Source organism: Mytilus californianus, unplaced genomic scaffold, assembly GCF_021869535.1.
Source record: "Mytilus californianus isolate M0D057914Y unplaced genomic scaffold, xbMytCali1.0.p SCAF_12, whole genome shotgun sequence".
In the NCBI taxonomy this organism is placed as follows: Eukaryota; Metazoa; Mollusca; class Bivalvia; order Mytilida; family Mytilidae; genus Mytilus; species Mytilus californianus.
This window is the reverse complement of record NW_026262604.1, coordinates 10453327-10461520: the sequence shown is the minus strand read 5'-3', so window position 1 is coordinate 10461520 and position 8194 is coordinate 10453327. Positions and strand designations below refer to the sequence as shown.

General features: G+C 33.3%; 1 long non-coding RNA gene across 1 annotated transcript; it reads left to right on the top strand.

Moving 5' to 3' along the window:
* The first annotated feature begins 1479 nt into the window (after nt 1–1479).
* Nucleotides 1480–7925, top strand: LOC127721344 (uncharacterized). Its single transcript, XR_007991156.1, has 3 exons — nt 1480–1907; nt 5832–5917; nt 7293–7925. It is a non-coding gene; the product is annotated as an uncharacterized LOC127721344 (long non-coding RNA).
* Nucleotides 7926–8194: the final 269 nt, after the last annotated feature.

Sequence of the window (8194 nt, the reverse complement as noted above, 5' to 3'; positions counted from 1 at the left end):
TTAAAACTTTAAAAAGTATACTTTGACATAATTATGAAGTAAAAGAATTTAACAATTTAATAATTGGATTTTTTTCAAAGATTAAGATACAATTATTATATTTATTATTCTAGGACTGACAGATATATCACAGGCACTTGTCTCAGATTTTTTCCCCTATATACCTTAATTAAAGTATATAGATTTTTTTTTTCTGAGACAAGTGCCTGTGAGATATATACATGCATAAGTCCCAGACATATATACTTGTAAATCAAAATGATTTACATAATCACTGGGAAATAATATAATGTTTCAGTTTTGTTGATGTCACAAATACACATGAATTATTTGATGATGCATGCTGAAATTTCTTATCTAAATGCATGACCGTGACTACAGACATATATCCATTTACAGATTCTATAATTTCTTGAGAAATTAAATCAGGAGGGAAGTCAGAGGGAAGTGAAACAAACATTTTAAGCTTTTATTAAACATTGTTGGGAAAACAATAAAATACGACACTGAGTTTTGAAAAAAAAGTTTATGATTGGTCTTGATTTTTTTTTAACAAAGATAGAAACAGTTTTTTGTCCCAAGAAAAAAAACAATGCCCCCTTTTAAGCCACACCGACACACGCCGATGAATGGAGAATTCCAAGTAGGGTCACAAGGTCACATTTTAAAACTTTTTCAGTCGCCCAGTCTCAAAAAGCAATTTTGACTGGCTTTGTTTTTAGTCGAATTATATTTTTGCAGGTCAGGTTGCAAAGTGGCAGGTCGGATTTGACCATGTTGACAACGGTCCTAAAAATATCCGAAAAAACGTTGAATCAAACGATATGAACCTACACAGTTTTAATTATAAGACTGACACACACCATGCAGTGTGCTAACTGTGCTGGGTGAGGTGCTGTAACTTGATATACATGTATCATGAAGTTACAGTACTGTTAGGATTTGCCTGCCTTTTTACAGGGACTTTCTATACTAACTGTTAGTATAGACTGACCCTGGCTTGAAAGTATGGTTCTCTGCTCAGCAACGGTCGCGTGATTGTAGCAGTAAAATACATGGGGGGGTGGGGAGGTGGAGGGGGCACTTCAATACTTAATTGATAGGGGTGTCGCTTGGGTTCTGTTACCCCACCCTTTTCATATAATTTAGATCTTAAAAATGTATACCTTTTCATATATTGCGTCGGTAAAATTGTAACCTTTTCCCATATTGGTTGGGTTTCGTGGGGTGTGTTGGAAAAGTGGAATATTTAAGGCTAAGATTCTGTGTGTAATGTTTACTTACGGCGAGACTTTCGGCTGTGAAAAAATGACAGGGCTTTGCATATACAAGTACATATACAAGTAATTGGAACTTTATCGACCTTATCATATATTTCTGACAGTTTTCCCCACCTATTCCCATATTTTCAAGCTGGAAAAAGTGACCTATTCAAGCGGCACGTCATATCACCTTGTATATAGGAAGTGCCCCCCCCCCCCCCCCCCCCGAGTAATATACGCAAATGTATAAGTTAATACATTAATTCAGGAGCACAGTCTGTCTTTAACGTAAATAACTTCGAGATTAATATGTAAGTTTACTCTGCTTCGATGTTCCTGTAATTCAGATTTATATTTATTTGTGAGACCCCCGTCACTATTTATATTCACTCAAGAGTCACTCAAAGAAAGGGGTTCTCCGTTACTGGGAAAATCTTATCTGATTTAGGATCAATTTATTGGTTACACTCCCCTATCACCAGTGATTCTTTGTCGTAAGCTGACATTTTGAAAAAGGTATACTGTTGACTATCAATTTGCATGATTAGTTACAGATGTCGACTCGGACTACTGCAAAAGACAATAATTCAGTTCACTGATTTAGATTGAATAGTGGTTCGGTTAATTCTCCTTTTCCCCAAACAAGTAAGAATTAGGTTACATCTTTAGGTAGTCAAAATAATTATGACGTCTTGCAAGACTATTTTAATTTTTTTTCTATCTATCTATCTTCATATTTCCGCACTCAGTCACAACTTTGACTATTATGTGGCCAGAAAAAAGTTAAAATAGCCTTGCAAGACGTCATAAATTTTTGGACTAATCTTTTGGCAAATATGGTCGTACAACAGGGGTTTAATTGTTACAATTTGCCGGATTTTCTATCCTTACGAACCCTGAAAAACTAACCAGGCCAGGTGATGAAAAATCTATCTCCACTTTTTATCCCACCAGAAAATCAAAAATCAAAAGGTTGTCTCCTTATGGAGCTTCCATTTGATTTTTAGGGGGGGGGGGGGGGGGGAGCTAGGATGAAATTTGTAAAAAAAGCAGGACAGGAGTTTTGAGTAAAAAAAAAAAAGGCAGGATGAGCAACATGGCAAAAAAAAAAAGGCAGGATGACAATTTATGTAAAAAAAAGTCAGGATAAACTAATAAAAAAAAAAGGCAGGATCGAATAGAGTGAAAAATATAAAGGCAGGACAGAGATTACAACTTAAAAAAAATGCAGGACAACATTTTTCATCCTACCCCCCCCCCCCCCATAAAAATCAAATGGTAACTCCCTTACACCTACATGACAAAAACATATACAAATATGGTATCATTGGACATTGCCAATGTGACGGCTCTTAAACAGAAACTAAAGACGTAGAAGTTAACAACTATATAGGTCACCGTAGGCTCTTCAACAGAAACTAAAGACAGAGGTTAACAACTATATAGGTCACCATACAGATTTCAACAATGGGCTAAAAAGCCAAACTGCGTAATAAGCTACAAAAGGCCAAAATAGATAGACGATATCTGACAAGGGTAGAAATGATCAGAATGTTGAAAAATAAAATCTACTGTCCATTTTAAATGGCATCAAAACTGGCAGCTGACTCATAGGAGTTGTTGCCTTAAATACAGATTTTTACCTTTTTTTTTTCTTCATATTTCTTGAATTTGCCTTTTTATCTCTAAAACTGTAATATTTAAAGAGAACCTTACATTTGTAAATCTTATTAAAAAGTTATTGCTTTTCCATGATGATTTTGATCCAGTTTTTGCAAAAACTTGGAAACTTTAAATCTTGGGTAAACTCCTTATATTATACTGCCTGGTCTCGTGGTAGCTTGTTGACCTCAAGTGCAGAAGGTTGTTTATTTTGAACCCAACAGGGTAAAACCAAAGACTTTAAAGTTGGTATTTGCTGCTTCTCCCCTTAGCACGCAGTATTATTAAGGAGTAAGAGCAAATACTGGTTTGTTCAGAGTCAGAATTATGTGTCAAGGTAAGGTGACATGTCTCTCTGAGAACTAGTGTAAGAGATAAATTAGTCCTTGTAAAAATTGTCTGGTCAGACAAATATAACTAGTATAAAAAGTCCATGGATACAGAATTTACTAGTATATTTAGTCTGATGTCAGTAATTTATGTCCCCAGACTAATTTTCCTAGTCCAAGACATCACTATTCCTAGGTAAAAATGTCCAGTTTTTATTTTTGCGGTCGTATATTGGTATGACATTGGCGTCTTCGTCCAAAGACACATTGGTTTTCGCACAATAACTTCAGTCTAAGTGAATGGATCTATATGAAATTTTACCATAAGGTTCAATACCACAAAAGGAAGGTTCGGAATGATTTTTGGGGTTATGGTACCAACAGTTAAGGAATTAGGGGCCAAAAAGGGGCCAAAAATAAGCATTTTTGTAACTTCCAGACAATACCTTGTGTGTTAGTGTATGGATCTCTCTGACATTGTACCACAAGGTTCCATATCACAAAGGGAATGCTGGGATTGATTTTGGGGGTAATTGCCTCAAAATTTTAGGAATTAGGGGCCAAAAAAGGGGCAAAAAACAAGCATTTTTCTAGTTTCATGACAATTACTTGTGTGTAAGTGTATGGATCTTTATGAAATTGTACTACAAGGTTCCATATCACATAGGGAAAGCTGGAATTGAGTTTGGGGGTAATTTCCCAAAACGTTTAGGAACAAGGGACCCAAAAGGGGCTAAAAATAAGCATTTTTCTAGTTTCCAGACAATAACTTGTGTTCAAGTATATGGATCTCTCTGAAATTGTACTGCAAGGTACCATACCACAAAGGGAAGGCTGGGATTGATTTTGGGGGTAATTGCCTTAAAATATTAGGAATTAGGGGCCAAAAAGGGGCAAAAAACAAGCCTTTTTCTAGTTTCAGGACAATAACTTGTGTGTAAGTGTATGAATCTTTATGAAATTGTACTACAAGGTTCCATATCTCAAAGGGAAAGCTGGGTTTGAGTTTGGGGGTAATTGCCCTAAATGTTTAGGAATTTGGGGCCAAAAAGATGCAAAAAAACAAGCATTTTTCTAGTTTCCAGACAATAACTTGTGTTCAAGTGTATGGATCTTTCTGAAATTGTACTGCAAGGTACCATACTACAAAGGGAAGGCTGGGATTGAGTTTGGGGGTGATGAATCATAAGGGGATTAAAAAAATGGGGGGGGGATTTTTTTTTCCTATTTTTTTTCTTTAAAATTTTCCATTTTAAGTTGGTTATTTTTTATTTATGTATAAAAGCAAATAATAATGATATGATTTGATTTCATCAAAAATTTAAATATTGGGCTTCTTTGATATGCTGAATTTAACCGTGTATTTAGATTCTTGATTTTTGGTCCTGTTTTCAAATTGGTCTACATTAAGGTCCAAAGGGTTTAAAATTAAACTTAGTTTGATTTTAACAAAAATTGAATTCTTGGGGTTCTTTGATATGCTGAATCTAACCGTGTATGTATTTAGATTTTGGATATTGGACCATAATAGGTAAATTAAAAAATTTTAAGTTCTTAGACCACATTCATTCTGTGTCAGAAACCTATGCTGTGTCAAATATTTAATCGCAATCCAAATTCAGAGCTGTATCAAGCTTGAATGTTGTGTCCATACTTGCCCCAACTGTTCAGGGTTCTAACTCTGCGGTCGTATCAAGCTGCACCCAGCGGAGCATTTTATTCTAATACTGTATGCAACATGACAAGTATATTTGGTGTATGAAAATTTTTAAGGATGTACATGTTAGTCTGGCATGTTTTATTCGACCTTGACCTCATTTTTATGGTTCATTGCTCAATGTTATTTTTTTTGTTTTTTGGTCAGTTTTTCTATTTTCTTATTTTAAAATTAGCAATAGGTCAACTATATTTGGTGTATGGAATGATAGTAAGGTGCATATCATGATATGTTTGACTGAGAAGTTTCGTCTTACCTTGACTTTATTTTCATAGTACATTGGACAATGTTTAGTTTTTGTGGTTTGGTCTATTTTTCGGATACTGTAAGCAATAAGGCCCCTATATTTGGTGAATGGAATGATTGTAAGATGCACATGTCTGTCTGGCATGTTTTATATGACCTTGACCTCATTTTCATGGTTCATTGGTCAATGAAAAGTTTGCATTGTTTTGTCAGTTTATCATATGCTTTAAGCAACAGGTAAATTATATTTGGCGGATGTAACGATTGTAAGGTGTGCATGTCTGTCTGGCAGATTTATATAACCATGACGGTATTTTATGGTTCTTTGGTCAATGCTAAGTTTTCTTGGTTTTTTCTTTTTATCAGATATTATAAGCATATGTCTACTTGTAAGTGTATGGAATGACTGCAAGGTGTCATATAAAAATAAGAAGTTGTATGTCTGCCAAGGTTAATATTACTGTAACTTCATTTTCATAGAATATTGATAATATTAAACAAAAAAAATGATGAGCATGACAAGATATACAAATGATCCAAAATTGTCAGTTGCCTACTAATTATGTAATAGTAGTTATTGTCATTAAATGATAATGTTTACCCTTTTATGTGTAGGGCAAGAACATTAAAGATAAAGGGAAACTATAAACAAAAGAGATTATCAACAAAAATAGATTTCAGACGTCAACAAAGCCTAAATGGTAAGTCCACTTCTATAAAAGTTATTGCCCTTGAATAATGATTATTATGAAAATATGATGTGGTATGGTAAATGAGAAAACTATCCACCAGAGTTCAATTAAGTGGATGTAAGCAATGCAATTACTTATTAGAGGCCAATGATGACCTGTAAATAATGAGAAAACCCATAACCTATACATGATATAGTCATCTATAAAAGACACCACAAACAAAATTTGGAACAAAACATCAATTCAAACTTCAAATATACCAGACTAATTCATAAAAATGAACAAGTTATGAAAAAACAAATATGACGGACGTGAACCAACATCAACCACTGAACTATGTACAGGCTCCTGATTTCGGACAGGCAAAATATGGCAGGGTTGATATGAAAATAAGAAGCGGTATGATTGCCATTGAGACTTTTCTCCAATAAGGATCAAATGACATGAAATTTAACAAAATTAGTTCACTGTACAGCCTTCGACAATGAGCAAACCCTATACTGCATAGTAATCTATAAAAGGCCATGAAATTCAAAAAAACAAATGTAAAACAATTCAAAAAGGGCATGGCATCATTTAAAAAGGGCATAATGTCTATCCATACTAAACATGCTTGGGGGATACACCACAAAGGCGAAAGCTAAGTGCCTGATTTTTGCACAAAACAAACAAAAAACAAATATGATATATAGCAACAATTGACAACCACTGAATAATAGACCCCTGACTTGGGACAGACACTTACAAAATGTGGCATGGTTTAACATGTTTGCTGGCACCAAATCCTCCTCTTATTAAGGACAGTGGTGTAAGTGTCAGTTCAATATAAAAACTATAAAATCATTTGAAAAGGGCTTTTTTCTGCTCTTGGGTCAGGTTATTTTTATACATTCCTGTTTTCATTCTCAATTTTATTAACTCATTAGAATGCAACAAAGCAGAAAAACAGCTACCAAAAACACAGACCGGATGTGGCTGGACATTTATTCTTTCCCTGTAACAAAAAAGACTCAACATACAGATCTATTAGTACTCACAGTTACTGACAGCTAATTCATAGCAAATATCAACTAATAAAATAAACATTTTGTGAGCACCCATCCCACCCCTAACCTAGGACAGTGGTTTTAATAACAGCACAACCTTTGAACAAACTGTAAACATTTGTTGCAATTGGCTTAACTCAAAAGACTGCAACAAGGCACAAAAACAACTAATATGAAAACCATAGACACAAAGCACTGAAATAAGAGTACTTCAGTGTACTTACAATTTTAAATATTCAAATGAAAGTTTTATCAAAATGTACATAAACATGATAAAGTAGCCATTTTATTGCTGTATTTCTCTTCATTTATAATTTTTGAGTTTTGTGTATTTGTAGGTCAGACATCTTGGTTTTCATGATCATCACTCAACAGGTCAATACTGAACAGAAAACTTAAAGTTGATATTTTTCTATATAGTGTGACTTTTTTATTAATTTGAAATGGAATGTGTTTTTTTCCTACATAAGAAAGAGGAAATTTCAACATAATGACTATAAACAAAAAGGAGTCATATTATCATGATCATAGATGCACAAGAACTAAATCATGTAAATGCAACAACGTAATTATCAATTGAAAGAAGGGAGGAATGAAAAAATATATTAGTAATTTGTTGTCCAAATGAACTTGCTTTGTCCACTCATTTAAATTGCTCCATCCAATAAAGATGTACGGAGGAGGATTTTTGAAGAACAGATTGCAAAAATGTTTTGTCTAAGAATTGTAGGAATATTCTAGTGGATGAAATAATTTATTTACTTGACTCTTATGTAGTGGACTGAATAATTGTACATAGCAAGCTGAAACAAGAAAACTAAAACTTAACAGGAAAAGTGTTTATTTTATAAATTTGCAAATATAAACGTAATATTATGAACACCACAAAGGTATAAGATTCAAATTGTTTGCATATTCATGTATTGCAATGGAACTATAACAAAGAAAACTTTACCTCATTAAACTATTAACTGTGCTTTGTCAATTTATTCAGTCAGAATATGAAATATTTTTTTCAGTTCTATTTTTCATAATAAAACAAACAAGACAAAGATTTCAAATCAATATTTTTTTCTTTTATTAAGACATGTCATCATTTTATTTCAGTTAAAGGATTTTATATTTTAACTTTAAATATTATTATACTTTCCAAAATAATAATAATCTTTATTGTCATATAAACAAATTAAAAACATGTTTGTGACAAAATGAAAAAACCCAAAATACACTAATATTTATA